General features: G+C 36.5%; 1 long non-coding RNA gene across 1 annotated transcript; it reads left to right on the top strand.

The window, feature by feature from the left end:
* Positions 1-1,444: 1,444 nt before the first annotated feature.
* On the top strand, positions 1,445-8,577 carry LOC150059562 (uncharacterized). The gene is made up of 3 exons (XR_016536388.1): positions 1,445-1,661; positions 4,432-4,534; positions 8,476-8,577. It is a non-coding gene; the product is annotated as an uncharacterized LOC150059562 (long non-coding RNA).
* The last annotated feature ends 13,001 nt before the right edge of the window (positions 8,578-21,578 follow it).

Below are 21,578 nucleotides of genomic sequence, written 5' to 3'. Positions count from 1 at the left end.
AAATATAAACCAATTTCTTCATTTTTATTGTCATATCCCTAGTTTAATTGCATCTTCTGAAGAGATAAAGCAATTTTTAAAAAATTTTATTGACTTTGTACGGCTAGTGAAGATCTTCTCCCACTCTGTGGGCTTTCTATTCAGCTTGCTAGCTATGTCCTTTGCCTATAGAAGCTCTGCAGTTTCATGCAGTCCTCTTTGTTCAAATTTTCTTTAAATTGTTCTCTTTCTGGCCCTTATTTTTTTTTTTAAATTGACCTCTGAGAAGGAGCTCTATTGTATCTCCTATTCCTTCCTGTAAAATTTTCAGGGTACCTGCCTTTACCTCAAGGTCTTTGACTCATTTGGAATTAATTCTTGTGCAGGGTGACATTGAAGAATCCAACTGTGTTTTCTACATGTGCTTAACCAATTCCGCCAGCACCACTTGCTGAAGAGACTGTCTTTTTTCCATCCTGTTTTTTGGCTCCCTCATTGAAGATTAGTTGGCCATTGGTCTGTGGCTCTTCAGTTCTATTCCACTAGTCCTCAGGCCTGTTCTTGTGCCAGTACAAAGCTGCTGTTTTTATTACAATACCGCTGTAATAGAGTCTGAAGTTTGGTATTGATATTCCTCCAGCGCTGTTCTTTCTGCTAAGGATTGTTTTTACTATTTGGGGTCTTTTATTATTTCATATGAATTTTTGGATTGCTTCCTCTATTGTAGTAAAGCTAACATTGGGATATTGATGGGTATTGCATTGAATTTATAGATAGCCCTTGGCAGGCTTGCTATTTCCATGATATTAATTCTCCCAATCCAGGAGCATGGGCGGTTTTCCCCTTCCTTGGTTCTGTTTTAATTTCCTTCGAGTTTTTAAAGTTTTCATGGTAGAAGTCCTTTATTACCTTGGTTAAGTTAACTCCTAAGTATGTTTTGAGGCTGTTGCAAAAGGAGTTGCTTTTCTGATTTCAGCCTCACTCTTCTCATTGTTGACATGGAAAACCATTGATTTTTGAGGACTAATTTTATGCCCTGCTTCCTTTCATCCAAAGAGGAAAATTTTTTTTACTTAATCTTCCCTTATTTAGATCCCCTTTATGTTTGCTTCTTGCCTTATTGCTCTGGCTAGGAATTCCAATACTATACTGAAGAGGAGTGGAGAGAGTAGGCATCCTTGTCTCATTCCTGATTTTAGAGCAAATGGCTCTAACTTTTTGCCATTATTGATCACTGCGGATTCGTCATACACAGCCTTTATTATATTGAGGAATGATGCATAGATTCCTAGTTTCCCCAGAGCTTTTAGCATAAAGGGGTTGTGGATCTTGTCAAATGCTGTTTCTTTATCTATTGAGATAATCATGTAATTCTTATCTTTGCTCCTGTTGAAGTGATGAATTATATTACTTGACTTACATATACTGAACCAGCTTTGCATCCCTGTGATGAATCCTGTTTGATTATAGTGTATAATTTTTGATGATTTGTTGAAGTTGATAAGCTAATACTTTGTTGAGCAGTTTTGCATCAATGTTCATCAAAGAAATGGGTCTATAGTTCTCTTTCTTTGATGCATCCCTGTCTGACTGGGAGACCTCACATCTAAAATATACCTACAAGTGAAACAATTGAACTTCTCAAAAACAAGTTTTCAAAGAAACAATCATCTCATTAAAAGGTGAGCTAAAGACTTAGAGAGACCTCTCCAAAGAGGAATTGTCCAATAGACATATGAAGAAATGCATGGCAATCTCTGGCCATAAAAGAAATGCAAATCAAAGCAACTTTGCAATTCTACCTAACTCCAGTTATAATATCCATAATCATGTGTTATTTATACATGATGGAATTCTATACTACCATCAGAAAGAATGGCATTGGTCCATTTCTAAGGAAATGGAAAGACTCGGGAAAAACTATATTAAGTGAAGTAAGCCCAAAACCCCCCAAAACGTAGGCTCCTTGGTTTCCCTCATTTGCAATAACTTGTACACATCAAGGATTCTACTAGCTAAGGGCCCCAATAGCTCAATAGCTATGTACATATGGCCATATAGGATGAGGTCAATGGAAATGAACTCCAGGATATGGAAACAAGAGATTTTTCCCATATATTTTTTTCTTTTTCATAAGGATTTATTTTTCATTGTCTAGAAATTATACAGCAATTTTATGCTTTTAAAAACCTAGTAATCCCCTTCCACTCTGATTTTGGGGCAAAAGCAACAGCACCTCACAAAAACCATGCTGCCGCCTTTCACAATCTGCTCCTTTTCATTTACAGACACACTTGAATTTTTTTCTGTATGTATGTGTAAGTACATAATCATGCCTAGTATTTTGCACACAATTCATAAAATTTTGCCCCATTTTTAAGAAGTTTATAATTATAGTCATATATAAGATTTTTTAAAGAGTAATCTTTTAATAGGATCTTAGGGTAATTTCTTCTGTGTTTAATATTTTTATTGTAATTAATAGAGGGGTTACAGTTATATTCACCAGATAGAAGGAACATTACTTCACACACACTGATACCCCTTTTAATGTTTTTGTCCACATTTCTCTTCCCCCTGCCCCTCATCTTTTCCCCCTTCCCTTTCCTATTTCAAATAAACACATAAACATATATACAATATACCAGATTACAAGGCAAGATACTATAACAATATGAGAATAACCAAGGGACAACAAAAGAGATGAGAAATAACATAGTACATTAAGAGGAAATGGGAGTCTTATCTTTGTGTTTATTTTTCTTAACCTATTATGCCCAGTTATTTCTTTTATCTCTCTCTCTCTTTTCTCTCTATGGAGAGAAAATTGTTATTGCATCTGACTTTGGTACCTGGTATATTGTATATATGTTAATTTGTTTATTTGAAATAGGGAAGGAAAGTGGAAAATCAAGATGGTTGGGTGGAGATGGGAGAGGGAAAGTGGGAGGAAAACATGGGAAGGATATCAATATTCAAGAAGTAATGTATCTGTAACCCCTCTATACATCACCCCAATAATAAAATACAATTGAAAAAAAAATTACTGAAAGAAAAATCTTGGTTGGATGTTTAGAAGATGGAAACATTCCATTATTTGAGGAAATGGATCTGCTCCAGGCTGACTGTCAGCACTGAGCAAGCCCCCTGCTGGCTAGGAAAAGGTGAATTCCATCTCTGATTTTTCAGGATGCTTCTAATGCTTGTCAGTGTTGGGTACCGAACCCAGAGCAGATATAAGATTTACAGAGCTTTAAATAACTCTGCTTGTTTCTATATTGGCTGTTCCTGGTTAGCATTGCAAGCTCAGTAGTACCAAATCCTAAAGAAGTCTATAAAACTGCACTCACTTCTCTGTTTCACACAGAATAAAACAGAAAGACCTTGCTTCTCAAGCTATGAAATCTCACTCTAAAATTGGCTAACTTGTCGATGCCTTGATCCTTAGCATTCCAGATAGTTGGTCTGCATTTTCGTTCCATTCTTTGACAAGAAAGAAAGAAAGAAAGCCAGAAAGAAAAAAGTCTACTGAATTTGTCAGACACAGGGGTTAAAATTCTTTTTAGTAAATGTGTTTCCCCCTAGCACAGCCATTAATCTATGCAGGTAAAAGAAAAAAATAACCTTTTCAGAAAGGAACTTAAAGATAGATTTTTCTAGCCAAGCCTCTAACATAATTTGACTCTAAGTAGAACTCAAGGCAATAACATCCCAACTCTCATCACTCAATTTTATATTTCTGCTTTTCAGATAATTTCTTAAAACGAAGGGTGACCTTTCTTCTAAGTGTAGACAATTTGCCTACTCTGTCAACTTTATGATCAGCTCACTTTATCACCACACACACACACACACACACACACACACACACACACATACATAAACACCCACGAGGAGTTAGCTGCACCCACATTCCACCTGGCCTGCTGTGGTCATAAGCTCCAGTGATCACCTATGGCTGTCTTCCTGCACACTAGGACACACCACCACCTACAGCTCCTGACACCCTCCCCCACCAAACTCATGGGTCCTTTGCCTACATCAGCGCTCCCTTCCTTCTAGTTAGACTAGAATCAAGATGGAAGCTATGCTCTTACCACCACCATCCTTGACCTCAGCCCTTCAGTAGGTGTATGCTTCCACTTGGTCCCCATCATCTAGTTTCCAGTCTCTTCAATCTTATGAAAAGTAGGAGAAAATTATCACCTGACCTTGCCTCTACACATTTTTTATGTCATTTGTGTGTGATTTGTTACTCAGTAGTCTTTAGATTCCATCTGATTTACTGAGCTCCAGCTTCCGCTTTCCTATACCTTCTCAGGAAAAGCCTTGAGAAAACAGGAGAACTGGAATGAACTCCCACAAAATCTTCCCCTCCAATGTTAATTGTGTTCTGTTCTAGTTTTGCTCATTCATATGCATTTCATGCCTTCCTGAAAATTTTCTTTCTAGGAATCTGTCCTCCACTGTGTGCTTTACTCCATGTGCTGGATGGAAGATGAGAGGAAGGATGAAGCCAGTGGAAAAGGTCAAGAGTGGATGAACAGAAACTACTGTGAGCACTGCCTGAGCATTCAGTATGTTGCCAGGGACTCTCCATCGTGAAAAAAAAAACCAGACTTTGAAGACTTCCCTGAAAGGAGACTTCCTAGAGAGTGGGTTTTGTGAATGCATAGTGTTCTGGTAGCTCCTTCCAGATCCTCCTTCAGGGCAACCCATACTTCCTGCAAGGAGGTATCTGATGGAACTCGTGGCCAAGGCATCACATTCCACCTCTGTTAAAAAAAAAAAAATGGGCACATGATTCCAGCTTGGCCGAAGAGCAGATGACATGAACCTCTGCTGATCCATACTCAAAATTAGAGAATGTCTGTTTGTTCCCTAGGAGCAGAAGCGCTATTCAGATGCCTGCTTGTTATCACACAGACACCTAAATGTTGCAGAGTGTGCCTGTGTGGGGATCGTATGGTATCAAAGAAACAATTAAATGAAGAAGACACTGAGTTGAGTTTCACTTCTGACACTTGACATTCCCTGTCCAATGAGGATACAGCCCTGTATTCAAAGCTCTCATGTGACTTCTTAGGAAGCCGTATTGTCTGATCTCAATAGCTATGTACATATTACCTTATAAAATGATGCTAATTGAAATCAAACCACAAGATACGGAACAAGAGGGTTTTTCTTAGTGTATTGTATAAAGTTATTTCTTTTCCTTTTCTTCCCTTCTTCTTTGACTTACCACCTGTTGCCACTGGTTTTTATTTTGGTGCCCTTTGTCTTTTATAAGCTTATCTGATTTGGGGAAAGGAAGGAGAATCACAGGAATGGTGAGACAAAGAACAAAGGGTGAATCAATGTAACAGTGATACTCACAAGACTATGTGTGGTAAAAGAATTTTACAACTGGGGGGGAATAAGGGAGGAGATGGAAAAAAGAAAGGAGGGGACAACAATGTTCAACAAGAACTGCACTCATTTCTCTACTTAATTAACTGTAACCCTCTGCACTTCACCTTTACAATTTAAAATAGACAAAAGTGCCATTATGCTGAGCTTGAAAAATAATCATTTTAAAAACAGAAACCATATTGTTCAGTCCTCGTGTATATTTTTCTCTGCTGCTTAACTTCACCTATCCCCATAAGCTTGTCTTTGAAAATTATGGTCCACCGCTATGGAAGTGTGATAGCCCTCAGATTTGTTGGGTGGGGAAAAAAAGTGCTACGAGGTGAGGATATTTCCAGAGGCCTTTCAAGGTCCTTAATGCTTGGAGTAGATGAGATGCTTTTGCAAGAATACCACTGCTTCAGACAGGTTATAAAAAAAAATTAATGCAGACAGATGGAGACCTAGGAATAGAAGCAGAAATCAAGTCTCAAAACTTGAAGGAATTCTTGAAGAAGATTTTGATGTGAATTGTTTTAAATGGAATGGTGAAACTTCTATCAAATACATTGCTTGTCAGTTGTGAGACCTACAGTTTTTAATTAGTTTAAGTAGATAAATTTAATTTAATGCTTAGGTGCATGGGTTTCGATTCAATCTCAAAGATGTTTAAAATTGAATAACATCCTTAAGTTATCTGTGTCACATTCTGTGTTTAGAAAAGTTTTATTGTATTACATAAGTATTGAGGTTATTAATGTGATCATATAAAAACTACCATTAAGTAGTTAATAGAAAAAGTTTTGAAGGAGTTTCACATAAAATGTACTAACCTAAAAGAACTTAGTATCAAACCTTCCTGAAAAATTTATAAAATTTAACAAAATATGTTACAAATGTGAGTGGTATAAAAAAGGAAAATATTTTAAGTAAATCAGATGTACACTAACAAGCTAAAACAAAATGTAATTTTTATACCTTGAAGTATATATACATCATCACACTATATCTAAGTATGCAGACCAACAGTATTGAATATTGTTCTATTTTAACACTTAAAAGAGCATATCCTTTGATTCCATTTTCTTTCCCCTCAAATTGCTTCAGCTCATATGGGATAGACCCATATGCTTATGATGTTCTTCAATTTTTGCAAATTGCTCACCATATGGCACTAGCAGAACATTTAAAATTATGTTGTGCCCTGGCTACATCAATAATTTCAGCAGTTCATGCATGCATATAATTATGGGTGCAACTTCATACTCCTCAATGCTTTCTGTATAACTTTTATAAGTACTTTTTATAGAACAGGTAAGAAACATTTGTCCAAAGAAATGAGGTAATTAAAATTTCAAAGGCAATCATGAATCTAACTAGCTCCTTGCTCTGACAGTGAGTATCCACTTAGGAAACTTCTAATGATTTCAACAATAATTACATTGGCAGGCGGATAACAGAGTAGCCAATTTATGATAACAATTATATCAGTTAGGTGTCTGTATCGTACCTAAGCACATGCTGATGTTGACTTCTCAGTGATATCACTCACTGTTTTCTGAGTTGCATTCGCTATTTTATTAAGTGATATAATGCAGTGTTTACATAACATTCTATGAATGTACAGTTAAGAACTAAATTGGAAAAGAGATAGAACATTATATTGACTATTACTAAGCCATGGAATGCTCAAGTTTTAGACTCAGCTGTTTGCTTATTACTAAGTACCACAGACTCTTCTTTGGTTTCTATGCTGCTGTGGAGTTGTAGGAAGCGATGAAGGGAATTCCTTATCATTGTGTTTGTATCTTTTTGTATTTATAACAATTGAAATTTCTATATTGACTAGATTATGGGGAAATACTATGGAGATGTTTTTTAAAAATTCAAGGTTAGCCATGAAAGAGAATTTGTTTTTGTAAAATGTTACATTTCAATAAAAGAAGGAAAAATAAAATAAAGGCAAAGGAAAGAATAAAAAGAAAACTAAAGATCCCTCAAAGGGGTTCAAATATGACACTGATAACCAAAAATATAAACAACTTTAGGTAAAGGATAATATCAAGAGTGAATTGAAATAGGATACATGATACTCGTAAGACATACATCTAAAACAAAAAGACATTAAGACAAGATAATTAGAAAGACACAGCTGATAAATACAAAACAAAATGATATTATCACCAGACTGAAAAAGAATTTGAGGTAAAATATTTTTTTTTTGCCAGTCCTGGGCTTGAGCTCAGGGCCTGAGCACTGTCCTTGGACTTTCTCAAGGCTAGAGCTCTACCACTTGAGCCTCAGCACCACTTCTGGTTTTTTTTTCTATGTATGTGGTACCGAGGAATCGAACCCGGGTCTTCGTGCATGCTAGGCAAGCACTTTAACCACTAGGCCAAACTCCCAGCCCTGGGGTAAAATATTTTAACAAAAGAACAAATGGAGATTTTTGAACTGTGATGTTAATAAAGACCACTCAAAAAATCCACCATCCAATCACAAATTCAAATACTCAAAATTAAAAGTGATAAGATTATAAACATCTATAAAAACAAATCTTTTAATCCATCTGTTAAAAGCACTGTATTAATTCATATATATGATTATAATACTTTATACAACACATTCATAAATAAGTAATTTCATATATATAATATGAACTGAGGAAGCTTATTTTAAGATGAATGAAATATTCAAACTAGGAGAGAATATAAGAGAATTAATTAGAACTTTTAAAATTTAAATTGTGGGCTGGGAGTTTGGCCTAGTGGTAGAGTGCTTGCCTAGCATGCACGAAGACCCGGGTTCAATTCCTCAGTACCACATACATAGAAAAAAGCCAGAAATGGTGCTGAGGCTCAAGTGGAAGAGCTCTAGCCTTGAGAAAGTCCAAGGACAGTGCTCAGGCCCTGAGCTCAAGCCCAGGACTGGCAAAAAAAAATTAAATTGTTTTGCCCTAGCACCTATCATATTATGGTGTTAAGCTTAGAGGAAACAAACAAAAAAACCCAACAAGCTAATGAAGTTTAAATAGTAGGTGAACACCATAGTGTTAATAAACAATTTGAAGAAATGTAAAATATTAATCTCATGTAATCTCTCTAATAGAAATGATCTCAACAGAAGAATCTGACTTAATGGTACACATCTGTCATCATAGCTATACAGTAAAAACAAAACAGTCTGGAGGTCCAAGAATGGTCTCAGCACAGGTCCAGGTGAGAAACAAGACCCTATCCCCCACCCCACAAATAACAAAGCCAAAAAAGAGGTGGGGCCATGGCTCAGCAGCAGAGCACCTCTCTAGCAAGCACAAGGTCCTAAGCAAAAACCAGAGTCTTAAACTTTCTAGGTACGTATTGTATGACTTGAACCATGTTCCTAACTCCAGCTCTGAAGTTTCTACCCTAAGTCTGGAATAAAATTGAAGCATGAAATTGCATAAATGCCAAGGTAAAGAATTGAAATAGAATTTGACTTTTTTAATCTTCTAAATATTTTACACGTGATGTTTCCATTTTTAATGTACACTTGCCTTTCCTTGCTTTCATCCACGTTCTTAATTGACTTCAAAGAGACTCTGTTTTATTCAATATCTGTTTATATCTTCCAGAATTCCTAAGTCATCTTGAAAATGTAATTCAAATGATGACCTTACTGATGAAAAAGATTTTTCTCTTCTTCTTCAGTTTAAATTGCTAAGTATATTGCTTTCAGAATAATGACAAGCTTTGAAAAGAAATAAAACTTTATTTTCTACTTGGTAACAATTTTTGCTTGCTATAGCCATTTGTGGAATTTAAATAAATGTTTTTTGGACAGAGGACAAAAGTATTTTTGACATAGCATTATTGAACAAATTCCGTTCTGTACTGGTTCTTCTTACAATAAAGTTGATCATTAAAAAATGCCATATTAAGTGAAGTAAGTCAGTCTCAAAGGAACATAGGCTCAATGGTTTCCCTCATTTGTCATAATCAGTAGAAACCTTGGGCTCTCCTAGCAGAGATTTGCAATAGAGCAAAACCTAGATACAAAAGGCCATATAGTATGACGCTAAATGAAAGGACTTCTAGGATATAGAAACAAAACCCATAGAATGAGTGATTGTTGTCCTTAATGTACTATGTTATCTCTTATCTCTTTTGCTGTCTCTTGGTTATCTCATATTGTTACAATATCTCACTTTGTTATCTGATATATTGGATAAATGCCTATTTGGTTATTTGAAATAGGATAGGGAAGGGGGAAAACAAGATGAGGGGTGAGGGTATGGGGGAGGGAAATGGGGACCAAGACATGAGAAAGGGTATCAATGTATGTGAAGTAATGTACCCTCTATCTGGCGAATATAATGTAACCCTTCTATTAATTACAATAAAAATATATGAAAAAAATGCTCTGAAAAATAAACAAAAAGCATACACAACTGTGGTATTCTAATGGCTCAGCTGAAAGCAAAATGCTCCTAAAATTTTCTCTGCATATTGAACATAATTTTTAAACATCAGTTGAAAATCTATTTGAGAGGAAACAAAAGAAGCTTTCTAATATGTTAATGAAACACAATGTCATATTTTTAGTTTAAGTAAATGATTTTTGTTTTCTTTCATGAATTTCCGATTTTTACTGAGAGTCCATATTGGCTAGATAGGTATTTTAGCATTTGAACCACATCACCAGCCTCTATGAGGTTGTTTTTTTGTTGCTTTAAAACAGAATTGTTTTCTTGTTAAATCCATACATAATCTCTTAATGATTGCCCTAAGGCCTTGGTATTTTCTCATGTATCTACTTCTTTATTAGCTTGAAAATATTAACTACAATAATAATATAAAATAAAATAAATATTTTAATTAATACATTATATTACATATTAATGTTATGTGCTATATATTATATTTAATATACTAATGATTAATGATATAAATAAAAATAGTCATTATAGTTACTTTTATTCTTTGAGGTAGAATTCTCGTAACTCCATTCCTTTGCCACTCACTAGTATATTTCTTGTACCTATAGAATTGCCTCTTCTAGATATTCCTTTATTGCTTTATGTCTGGATTTTTGTGGCTTAGTATAATTTTTCAATGTTTACTTACATTGTTACCATTCATCAAGTCTTCATTCCTTTTAAAATCAAATGATATTGCCTGGCATAAATGTGGTATATTTTGTTCATTCATTCAGAAGTTAATGAATATTTGGAGTTATTACTGTTTCTTAATTATGAATAACGTTGGAGCAAATATTCATGAACATGTATTGTGCAAAAAATATACTTCTAATTCCCTTGGAATATACCTAGAGCAAAATTATTGGATCTTATTATAACTCCATGGTAAATATTTTGATGAAGAACTGTTTCAGCAGCATTCCTACATTCCACTAACAATGGTACCAGAGTTCTGTTTTCACCATTTTCTTACATTCATCATTAACCGTGTGTGTGTGTGTGTGTGTGTGTGTGTGTGTGTGTGTGTGTGTGTGTGTGTGTGTGTGTGTGTGTGTGCATGCTGGTCTTGAGGCTTGATCTCAAGGTCTAGGCACTTTCCTTGGGCTTCTTTGCTCAAAGATCGCACTCCTACTACTTAAGCTCTTCGTCTGGCCTGGTTAGTTTCTCATTTTTGTCGTTGCTTAAGGATGGTTGATTAAAAACAAGAGTCTCATGGACTTTCCTATCTGAACTAGCTTTGAACTGTAATCCTCCGATCCCACCTTCTTGAGTAGTAAGGATTACAGCTGTGAGCCACTGGTGCCAAGCAGGCATTGACTCTTTTTTTTTTTTTTTATCTTTAGCCTTCCCAGGACTTGTATGCTCTGTCTTTTTGTTTTAAATGTGGCTATACCTAATGATAAGGAATACTGAGCATTTTTTAAGTATCTTTACTATTTTCTTTTGAGACTTCTTATTCAAATTGTTATTTTATATATTTTTTTAAATTTTCTTTGCTTGTTGACTTTCATTCATTATCTTGTCCTTTTGTTCCTCAAGCTGTGTAATCTCAGTTGACCTATCTTTCAGTTCATTGATGTTTTTCTGCCTGCTCAAATATCTTATTGAGCCTCTCTAATGGATTTTTTTTTACTTTGATCACTGTATTTTTTGGCTTCAAAGTTTCTACTTAGTTTACCTCTATAACATCCATCATTTTGTTGATATTCTTTCATTCAGTGAGACGTATTTCTCATGTGGTAATTCCTCTAATTCTTTCATTCTTTGGGTTTCTGTACCTTTGTTGGCATATGTAAAATGGCTGGTCTATAATTTTGTCCTAGGAAGGCCAAAAATTGATCTTTGATTTTCTAAAGATCTCTTTTTTCCTGCCTAGGAACCATACTATTTCTTGAAATGTCTCATATTTTTGGCTTTTGAATATTATAATTGCAGCAATTGGCGATGCTGCTCTTCATTACATTGAGTTTCTCATTTAGCAGATTTTCAGAAATGACTTTCTTTAATATCTGTACTTTGTCAAATGTATCTGGTCTACTGGCTTAGCAGTCAGGAAAAGACTGTATTAAATTTTCCTTAAATTCTCCATCTCTGGGAAGGAATTTTGTGTGTTTCTAGAGGGACATTTTCCACACTTTCGTTTAAAACTCCACCTTAGCCATCATTTCTTTCTGTTATAGCAAAAGACTCAGATCTTCCTCAGTTTTTTTTTCCCTGAGTATGCACATGACCTAACTGTATGTATACCCTTCTAGATTTTCAATAGTATGCCAAGTGTTTTCAGAAGTCTATGGATAACCTGTTCTCCAGCCTTTCTTAACAACCTTTTGTTAGACTACAGCAGGCTCCAACTGACATCTAACAACTCAGGTGGCAGCAACAAAATATTTTCTATGAGTTATTTTGACAAATGGCCCTCATCAGTAGCACCTTTTCCACTGGTCCTATTCCATCCAGATGAAAAAGGAAGGACATTTGAGTTGCTCTTCTAAAGGGTTTCCACAGGGGTTAAAACCAATCATCACAATTCTTCATGAATAAGGACCACTCTACTCTCTAGAGTGTAGAGAATCTAAGCATTCATTTCCAGCATGTTGGTTCATTGCTGACCCAGAACAGGTAGGTGAAATTAAAATGCCGCCATACTCCCTGGACCTACTAACCATCCATCCATTTTTCTTGAATAAGCACTTCCCAGAAGGCCTGCAAACATTAAGTAATTTTCAAGAGTTCTGAAAAAGTTGACCCTGACAGTTTTGTGAATATTTTTTTCTTCAGTCTTTATAGGGAAGAGTGAACTTTCAAATTTCCTTACTCCAACTCTTCTCACTGCCATCTCTCTAATCATAGATGCTTCAAGTATGTGTTTAATATCTCCATGTAGTAATTAGACATGGCTATAAATTCTTCAGCACTTCTCTCATTCAGAGGCAGGGTCAGTGTCCTCATTTGTGGATCCACACTGATTTATGTTTACGTTAGCCAAAAGCATACAGTAAGTGCTGGAGTGATGTCCACAGTTACAGTTTCTGTCTGCATGTGTGCGAATGATTACCCTGATATGTAAAAAAAAAAATCCAACTTCCCCAAGAGCACAATATTACCGAGGTGATGCTTAATATTCCCAGTGAAATGCCTGAACTGACTTCCCAGACAACAGCCAGCATCAACAACCAGTCATGCTATTCGACCACAATGGAGGAAAAGCCCTATAATTACAATAGATGACAAGAGTTTACCACAATGACTGTTAGCACATATGTTTGATAATATCTCCATATTTACTGGGTTTTTTTGTTTGTTTTCTTTCCCTTACATAAAGTTATCAGACTTTTTCTCAGTCCCAGATTTTATTAGATTTCAATTTGCATTTAAGCAGTTGAAGGGATAAAGTTAAATGCCGTTATTTTATTTCTTGAAAAATCTAATGATCTTCTGTGTCATTTACTTTCTAACACTTCATGAATTTTACATGTCTGTAGCGTGGAATGTATATATTGTGTGTACTTAAATATAATATAAAATATTGGTTGGGTGTTCTTTTTATGTAAATGGTGCATATGGTAATCATTCCACATTATTCATTCAAACGGATACAGTGGGCTAATAAATTAAATGACTATTCATTCCAATTTTTAATCTATAAAGATTTTTAGTTAAAATATGAGAGAAAAAATGCTTTGCCCTTTCATCTGTCTGAGTTTTTACATTTAATTGCAGGTATATGTAGCACTTTCTCATTACCAAAACTTACATAAAATCATCATCGAAATCAAGTTCTCTATAGAGTCTATGATGAAATAGTAAGGTTATTTGAAAAATATCTGCCTTTCTGCAAGGCTGTAAATACCAGCAAAATTGATATCAAAAGAGCCCAAGAAAGAAGGAAAAGAAGGGGATGCAAATTTAGGAAGCCTGGATTTCCTACATAAAAATAGAAACTACAGTACGTGACTTGTGTAGTCATTGCAAGGAACAAGAAGTTAATGCCTACTAATCTATTCTTAGAGAACCTGATGTTTAGAAAATATATGGCGATTTTGATGTTCAATAGAAGTGATAACACAACTATAGCTAAGCCAGCATCATAGCTCATGCCTGTAATCTTAGCTACTCAGGAGAATGAAATCTGAGGATTGCAGTTCAAAGCCAGCTCAGGAAGGAAAGTCTGTGAGTCTCTTATTTCCAATTAAGCATCAAAAAAAGCTGGAAGTAGAGTTATGTCTCAGGCCCTGAGTCCTAAGACTGGCACACACAAAGAAAAAAATCTACAACTAAAACATAAGCCAGCTTTCATTATTACCACAATACCTGTGATACTTGCTCTTTAAGTTTTTTTTAAAAGGAAACAGCTGTTACATAGACTAAAAATTTGAAATACAACAAATGATTATTTTCTGTATGTTTTGAATTGAAGGACAGAATCTAAGCAAACTGTCTCTCCCTCTTTTAGAGATTACCTGAATTGTTTAACTAATGCGTTATCATGATATTTCTTAAAAATAAGTGATATAGAAAATAGCAATGAAAAGCTTAATCAAAATAAATAGAAAATGTACCTAGCAGCAGGATAAGGGTCAGAGACCAGTTTCATATATATTTATAATGTGAAACTGTATTGTGTATGTGAGACAGACAGACAGACAGACAGACAGGCTTGCCATCTTCCATGCTTCATTTGAGTACTATAAAATACCCAGTGCTATCCAGTGACAGTGTTGTTAGGGATAATGTGACTTAAATACAATCTGTATTAATTGAGATTATGCTGTTGGCCTAATTAGCCACCCACGGGGTTTTTTGGGGGGGAGGGGCATTTAAGTCAAGAGATTTGAGAAAGGCCAAGCGTAAGGCCTCAGGTGGTAGAGGTATTTCAGGAACAACAGCTCCAAAGAAGAAATAATTAGTCAACCCTTTCATGAGAGCCAATTTTCACTGGGCCATGTGCAGTCTAATTTTGTACGACCAGATGCCCCCTTCAACATAGTCTTATTTCTGTTTACATAGAAATGTTATTTATAAAGTTGACAGAAAGCCATCAGTTTGTTCTAATTTTGATGAGAGAAAATTTACTGCAATCATATGACTGCATGTACTCCATTTCTCTATGTTTTACTTTGTGAGGTGTGTTGGTCTAACAAAGAAGTTGGAAAGAGCAAGCCTATACATAATCTACTGAAAGGCAAGCTTTGCTTCTCAGGACAGATTTTATTATCCACTGACTAATTAACATTTGAGCAGATTTATTCAGATTGTCGGAGTATTTCTAGCTAGTGCAATCAATGAAGCCTTTCTGAAAAGCTTATTTAGTAAAGTTCATTTTTCCTAAATTTCAGATTGGCACTGAATTGTGCTCAAAATAGTCAAATAACTCTAGTCAAAAAAATTTCCTCCATTCAAAGACTTAGAAAAAATCATATTAAGTGAAGTAAGCCAGACTCAAAGGAACATAGGCTCAGTGGTTTCCCTCATTTGTCATAATCAGTAGAAACCTTAGGCTCTCCTAGCAGAGATTTACAGTAGAACAAAACCTAGATACTTAGGGCCATATAGTGTGACGCTAAATGAAAGGACCTCCAGGATGTAGAAACAAAAGCCATATAATGAGTGATTGTTGTCCTTAATGTACTACGTTATCTCTCATCTCTTTTGCTGTCCCTTGGTTATCTCATATTGTTGCAATATTTCACCTTGTTATCTGATATATTGTATATCTGTGTATTTGGTTATTTGAAATAAGATAGGGAAGGAGGGAAAACAAGATGAGGAGTGGGGGTAGAGGGAGGTAAATGGGGACCAAGACATGAGAAAGGGTATCAATGTATGTGAAGTAATGCACCTTCTATCTGGTGAATATAATGTAACCCTTCTATTAATCACAATTAAAAATATATGGAAAAAGTTTCCTCTATTCAAAGTATAAAAAAAATTTCCTCTAAGCATGGCTGTTAGAATATATTTAAAGGTGGTAGGAAATGGTAATGCTCATTCAATAATAAGTATTTTTAGTTTTCATGAAAAAGTAGCTTCAGTGATTAGTTATTATATCCCTATGAACAAAATCAATGAACATATAGAAAGGAATTCAATTCCATAGCAATATAGAAAATGTAAATTGAAACCAATGACATAAATCTGTATCTTCCGGAACAATTGAAATAAAAACAATAGGCAACATAAATGTTTAGAGGATGGAGGGACAGTTTATGGGAGCATAAACTAGTACAGCTGTCAGTCTGCCAGCTTACTTCTCAACATTCACTGAGCAGAAATGTTCAGAGATCACCACTGAAAGGTATGTGCAAGAATGAACTGAGTTCTATTTGTTCTTATCCTGCAGGGTGATTCATTCTCTGGCTGGAGCCCGTGCTGATTAGCAAGTTCTTTAGGTAACTCTGGGAATAGCCAGCTTTGTCTTCACACTCTCTTCTCTCTTGACTTGTGTCCTAGTAATTTCAAATGACTTTACTCAACTTGTCTAATCTAGCAAGCTCTGCCTCAGTTTCTTCTCTTTGTTTCCAACTTTGGAAATTCTCCAAGGTTACAATCTAGAGTATTTATATAGATGCATGGCATGTGTTTTCTGTCCCTCAAGGGGGGAGGGAAGAAAACTTTCCAATGTTGTTTCAGATACTTTGTTAGCTTATATACTGTTGTTTTGTTGCTTTGTATACTTTATATACTGTTGTTTATATGTTGCTTTGCATATGTATATGTTGTTGTGCTTTGCTTCCAGTTAATTGCATGGCTCCAATCCCTGTTTCTCCATCTTGTCCAGAACTTAAGGTCCTTAGGAGTGGCTCTTTTCCCTGGAAGAACCAACGAAGATTGTAGTTCTTCTGGACTAGGAACTTAGCAGACATTTTCCCTCAAATCAAGAGAGCAAAGCACACATCCTTGGCACAAGCCTTTGCTATCTGGGGGAGAAGATCTATGCAACAAGTGCTTTGTGTGATTTAAATCATCTCTGCTAAAACCACAGAACTGAAGTCCACAGATGATATCTGTGGGGGTAACAGAAAAACTAACAGCTCCTTTTCTGTGTTTAACCCTCGCGATGCTTTCAATTAGACCCAAGAAGTACATCTTCATTACGTTTATATTTTTTGTCTGTCATGGGGCTTGAACTCTGGGCCGCTGTCCCTGCGCTCTTCCCTCAAGGCTAGCGCTCTACCACTTGAGCCACAGTGCCACTCTGATTTTCTGGTGGTTAACTGACAATCAGAGGCCCATAGATTTTCCTGTACAGGCTAGCTTTGAACCATGATCCTCAATTCTCAGCCTCCTGAGCAGCCAGCATTACAGGCACGAGCCACCAGCAGCTGGCATGTTTATGTTTTTGAACAAAGATATCAATTATGACTGAAAATTGCAGTCATTGTGCACAAGGCTGGCTGGCACTGCACCTAATTGTTGTTGCAAACACTTGGAGGCTTTGTGGTGATGGCAAACTTAAGAGCCAGAAGTGAAATTGAGGCATGGAGATGAGATCATTGACAGATGCTACACAGTGAGAGAGTCTGTGACACCTGCTGTGGCCTCAAGGTAGTTCTCTGGAAGAGAACATGGAAGGTAGAGTCCAGTGATGGGTAGAAGAAGAAAATGAGAGGCCCAAAGTGGACTTGTCCTGCTCCAGTTGCCCAGGTTATCACAGAAGCCACAGAGAATCCACTGAACCTCTGACAGATCGGTGAAAATCCATGAGGCCTAGGGACATTCACAAGAAGAACCAGATAGGGCAGAATCTATCCAGACAGCTGTTGTCCTATTGTTGTTCACTGTTGTCCTGATCATCTTCTGTGGATTCCAGGGTATACACTGAAGAGGAAAGATTAAGATCTGCTCTTTTGGAAGGAATGTAATTTCTTTCTTATCAAGCTTTCCTACTCTTTGCATTGAATTTTATAACTTTTTTCTATGGTAGTCAACATCAGATTTTTAAAATATGATTTTATTGTTTTTAGGGTGTTGAACAGAGGGGTTGCCATTCTGTAAGTTCGAATAACGAGTACAATTCCTTGGGGACATTGTCACCCCTTTCTACACTCTTCCCCAGTCCCCTCCAGTCCCTGCCAACAAATTGTGTAGTTTGTTTTCCACAGTATATTGAGAATAACATGACTACACTTGTTCATCCTTCCTCTATTTCTGAGGTCCCCATTTTGCTCCCTAAAAAGACAAAAAATTAAAAAAGACAACTTCCAACAACAACAAAACTCACATTTTCTTTTTCTGGCATTTGTTTTGATAATCAGAGGAGTTACACCTTTGGGTGGAATCCTCCTTCAGTCTGACTGTGTGTGAAACCCTAGAGTCTTGTATAATTAATCATAATCAGTTGTGTTTAAATCTAGCTTCCTCATATGAGAGAAAGCACATGCCATTTGTTTCTTGGAACTTGGCTTACCTCCCTTAACCTGATTTCTTCTAGGTCCAGTTTGTAATAAAACCTAAAACACTGATTTCAAATGTAGGAAGGTAGGATGGATCTGGGATTTGGAGACGTGATGTGAAGGAAAGGATATGACCAACTAGTGAGTGAGCCGTTGCCTTTTTGTTATTAAGCCTTACACATTCAAAAGAAATATTATACCTACTTTACAGATAACAGAACCAAAGATTAATGGGTCCAAAGTTTTACTATTGAATAAGTAATCGGGATTTAAACAAAACCACCATGCACTATCATGGGTAGGCCAGAAAACTGCCGCCTGTGCATCTCTCCTGCATTCACATCATCCAGTTCACCCACTGAATTTTTATTGCACATTTAGAGCAGGGGTCGTTATTGCAAGCAGCCAATCAGAAGTTGAGACGTAAATGACCGGATACAGGTAGAAACAGAAGATCAAATTCCTTCTCTTGTTTCCAGATATGGATTCATTTTTCTTCTGAGCAACCAAAACCTGAAGTGGATGATAACATGTGCTCCATATGTTGAAACCTATTTGTGATAACAGCCAAGATAGAGATGTCTGATGATAAGAAATTACTATGATATATTCAGATACAAATACTATATTGAGTAGGACAAATCATTCAAGGAGTTTATTAAACACCACTTGTATAAGACACGTACCTTGTATCAGTCACTTCTAATTCTCCTCATGGAACACTAAACACTGCAGAGGAATAAGAGGGTAAATGGCTCCTACTGTGGGCAGACTCCATTGGTGAGCTCAAAGATGTTTTGTCTCGCACAATTACTGACCTTGGAGGAAAATCTCTGTTCCTTCTTATACATAGTTTTTCTTCCCCACAGGTTGTCACAGGCCCAGAACTACTATCTTCTATTTCTGTGCCAGATTTACAAAGCAGGATGCCTTCTTTTCTTTTGGTGAATCTTTCTCTGGTGATTAGGCTATTGCTTCCTATGAATCATAATGGCACTTAGAAATGTCTTCCTGTGGACCTCTTGTTTATCACGGCAGGGGATACCTACATTAAGGAAAAGTAAATAGGAAAAGATAAGAGATCCAGGTCAACTAATTTCAGGGGATGAAGTTGTCTATCACCAGTCCAGCTCAGACTGAGCACCTGTTTATGTGTGTCTGAAGCTAAAATCTCTTATGGAACAGGTACCTCTTTCCCTCATTTCATAGCCATTTTATAGCCAAGTCATTGCTTCACCTATATGTCTTTAGACACCAGCATTACCTCTGCCTTTTAAGATAAATTTTGCTAGAAACAAATGAAGGATTATCTAGATTTCCTTCCATGAAGTTCAATGTCCCCAAACAAACATTCTCCATCATTTTAAAAATGGTTACTTATTTGCATTGTAACTAAGCAGGCAGGTCTGTAGGCAGTCATTCATGGGAAAACAATGTCTTAGAAAAAAATTGTTTGTTAAAGCGATAGGAAAGATGGAATTCAAAATTACAACAATGGGGTCAAGATGATTGCATTCAGAGAGAGGAGTGAAACACAGCCCTGAATACAAGAGAACACATTGGGACACGGCAGAGGTGGTATCAGTGGATGGAAAATTGTTCTGAGGAGGTATCAAACACAGATTCTCCGCAAAGATAAACCAAATGAAGACCTAGGAGAAAAAGTCTCAGAGATTAGCTAAAATATGGACAAGGAAAGAGACTTGTTCGGTGACTGCAGGTGACTAACCTTACCAAAATGACTTAATGACTTAAAATAACTTACCAGAGTTTAGATTTGGGCTTTGAAAACCACAATCTGAAAGCTCATAAGTATATAGAAAGGTTATACACTTGTTTTGCTTCTTGGTTTATTTATTCAAATTAGTTCAAATGATACCCTTTCAAATCTCAGAAGCCTTTGCAGAATTGTTACTCTCTTTGACCAGTTACCAAAAAATAGCATTAAATTTTAAGAGTCAAATCCAAAGATATTATCTAAAAAATCAACACTAAACTTTGCATAGACACAGAAATCAAATGTCCAACAGGAGATATCCACATGAGATATAAATATAAAACTGATAGTGTTTTTTTAATTCCCTATTCAGAGGCCTTTCCAAGCAACAATCAAACACTGACTGAGGTATAGCCTCCACCTGGTCCAGTCCCTTCATTTATCAGTGTGTGTGAGTGAGTGTGTGTGTGTGTGTGTGTGTTTAGCTTATTTCTTGTACCCAATCCCTGTCCCCTATGTCCTATCTTTTCAAGTGAGATGCAAGTCTACTTAGAAGACTGGCAACTATTTCAAGCCTAAAGAAACATTTCTGCCTACATCAAGCTTTTGAGTAAAAGAAATCCAGCCAATGTTTCTGCAGAGCCTGTAGTCGCATGGGGCTGGCTGACCGGCATGGGTGATGGCCTTGATCGTTCTTTGAGTGTGCTGTAATGTGTGCAGTCGGGATGGAGAGAGCACTTGAGGATGAGATGCTGGGCACATTTCGACATTTAGGGAGTATTTTTAAAAGGCAATGCTTCCATTTGTGTGGGCAGCCTAAGAGAAAAACAGTGAATGAAATGGGCATGATCCCATCGAACAAGAGACATAACCTATTGTTTTGTTACTGTTGTTCTGAATGAGGCCCCATCTATACTTCACTTTACTGGAAGGTTAATGATTACGTAAAACTCCCAAACCCAATGCCATATGCTATGTGCTGTGTCCCAGAGAAAAAAGACTGTTAATTGTCTGAAGAGAGCAGGCCTCCCGGGGAGACTGAAAGTGACTTTCTGGAAGAGAAAGAGGACAGATAAATACTCTGAAGCAGAATAAACAGAAAACACAGTAGAAGCAAACTGACGGTTTCCTTTTCTTCCAGCGCAGCCATTGAGTGGGGGCAATAGTGACCCCCAGCCTTCCATAAAAGTGTGGAGTCCTTGAGAACTCTTAGAATCTCCAAGGACAAAACACAGTTAACATTGCCCTGCCCATAAAACTTTCCATCCCCTAAAGGAACATTGTACATACCTGAGACCTGCCACTTCTGTATCCTACCAGAATGCTTCAACTTGAGCCCTTGTTCTGTTACCATCCAGCTGTTGAGACTGTGGGCAACTCCTTCATTTCTCTATTCCTCAGTTTCCTCTTATATTTGGCCATTCTTATTTCCTCTTCAGAGAAGTCTCTCTTTAAGCCGTTAGCCCACCTTTTCATGAGATGTTTGTTTCTTTGAGGATTTGTTTTTGAGAGATTCGATTTTTTAAGCTGTAGGTATATTTTAGATAGGAGGCCCTTGTCTGTTGTATGGCTAGTGAAGATCTTCTCCCACTCTGTGGGATTTCTATTTAACTTGCTATCTATGTCCTTTACCATACAAAGG

Source organism: Megascapheus bottae, chromosome 8 (genome assembly GCF_031878675.1).
Source record: "Megascapheus bottae isolate mThoBot1 chromosome 8, mThoBot2.hap1, whole genome shotgun sequence".
Classification (NCBI taxonomy): domain Eukaryota; kingdom Metazoa; phylum Chordata; class Mammalia; order Rodentia; family Geomyidae; genus Megascapheus; species Megascapheus bottae.
The sequence above is the reverse complement of the archived record's forward strand: the minus strand, read 5'-3'. Positions and strand labels throughout refer to the sequence as shown.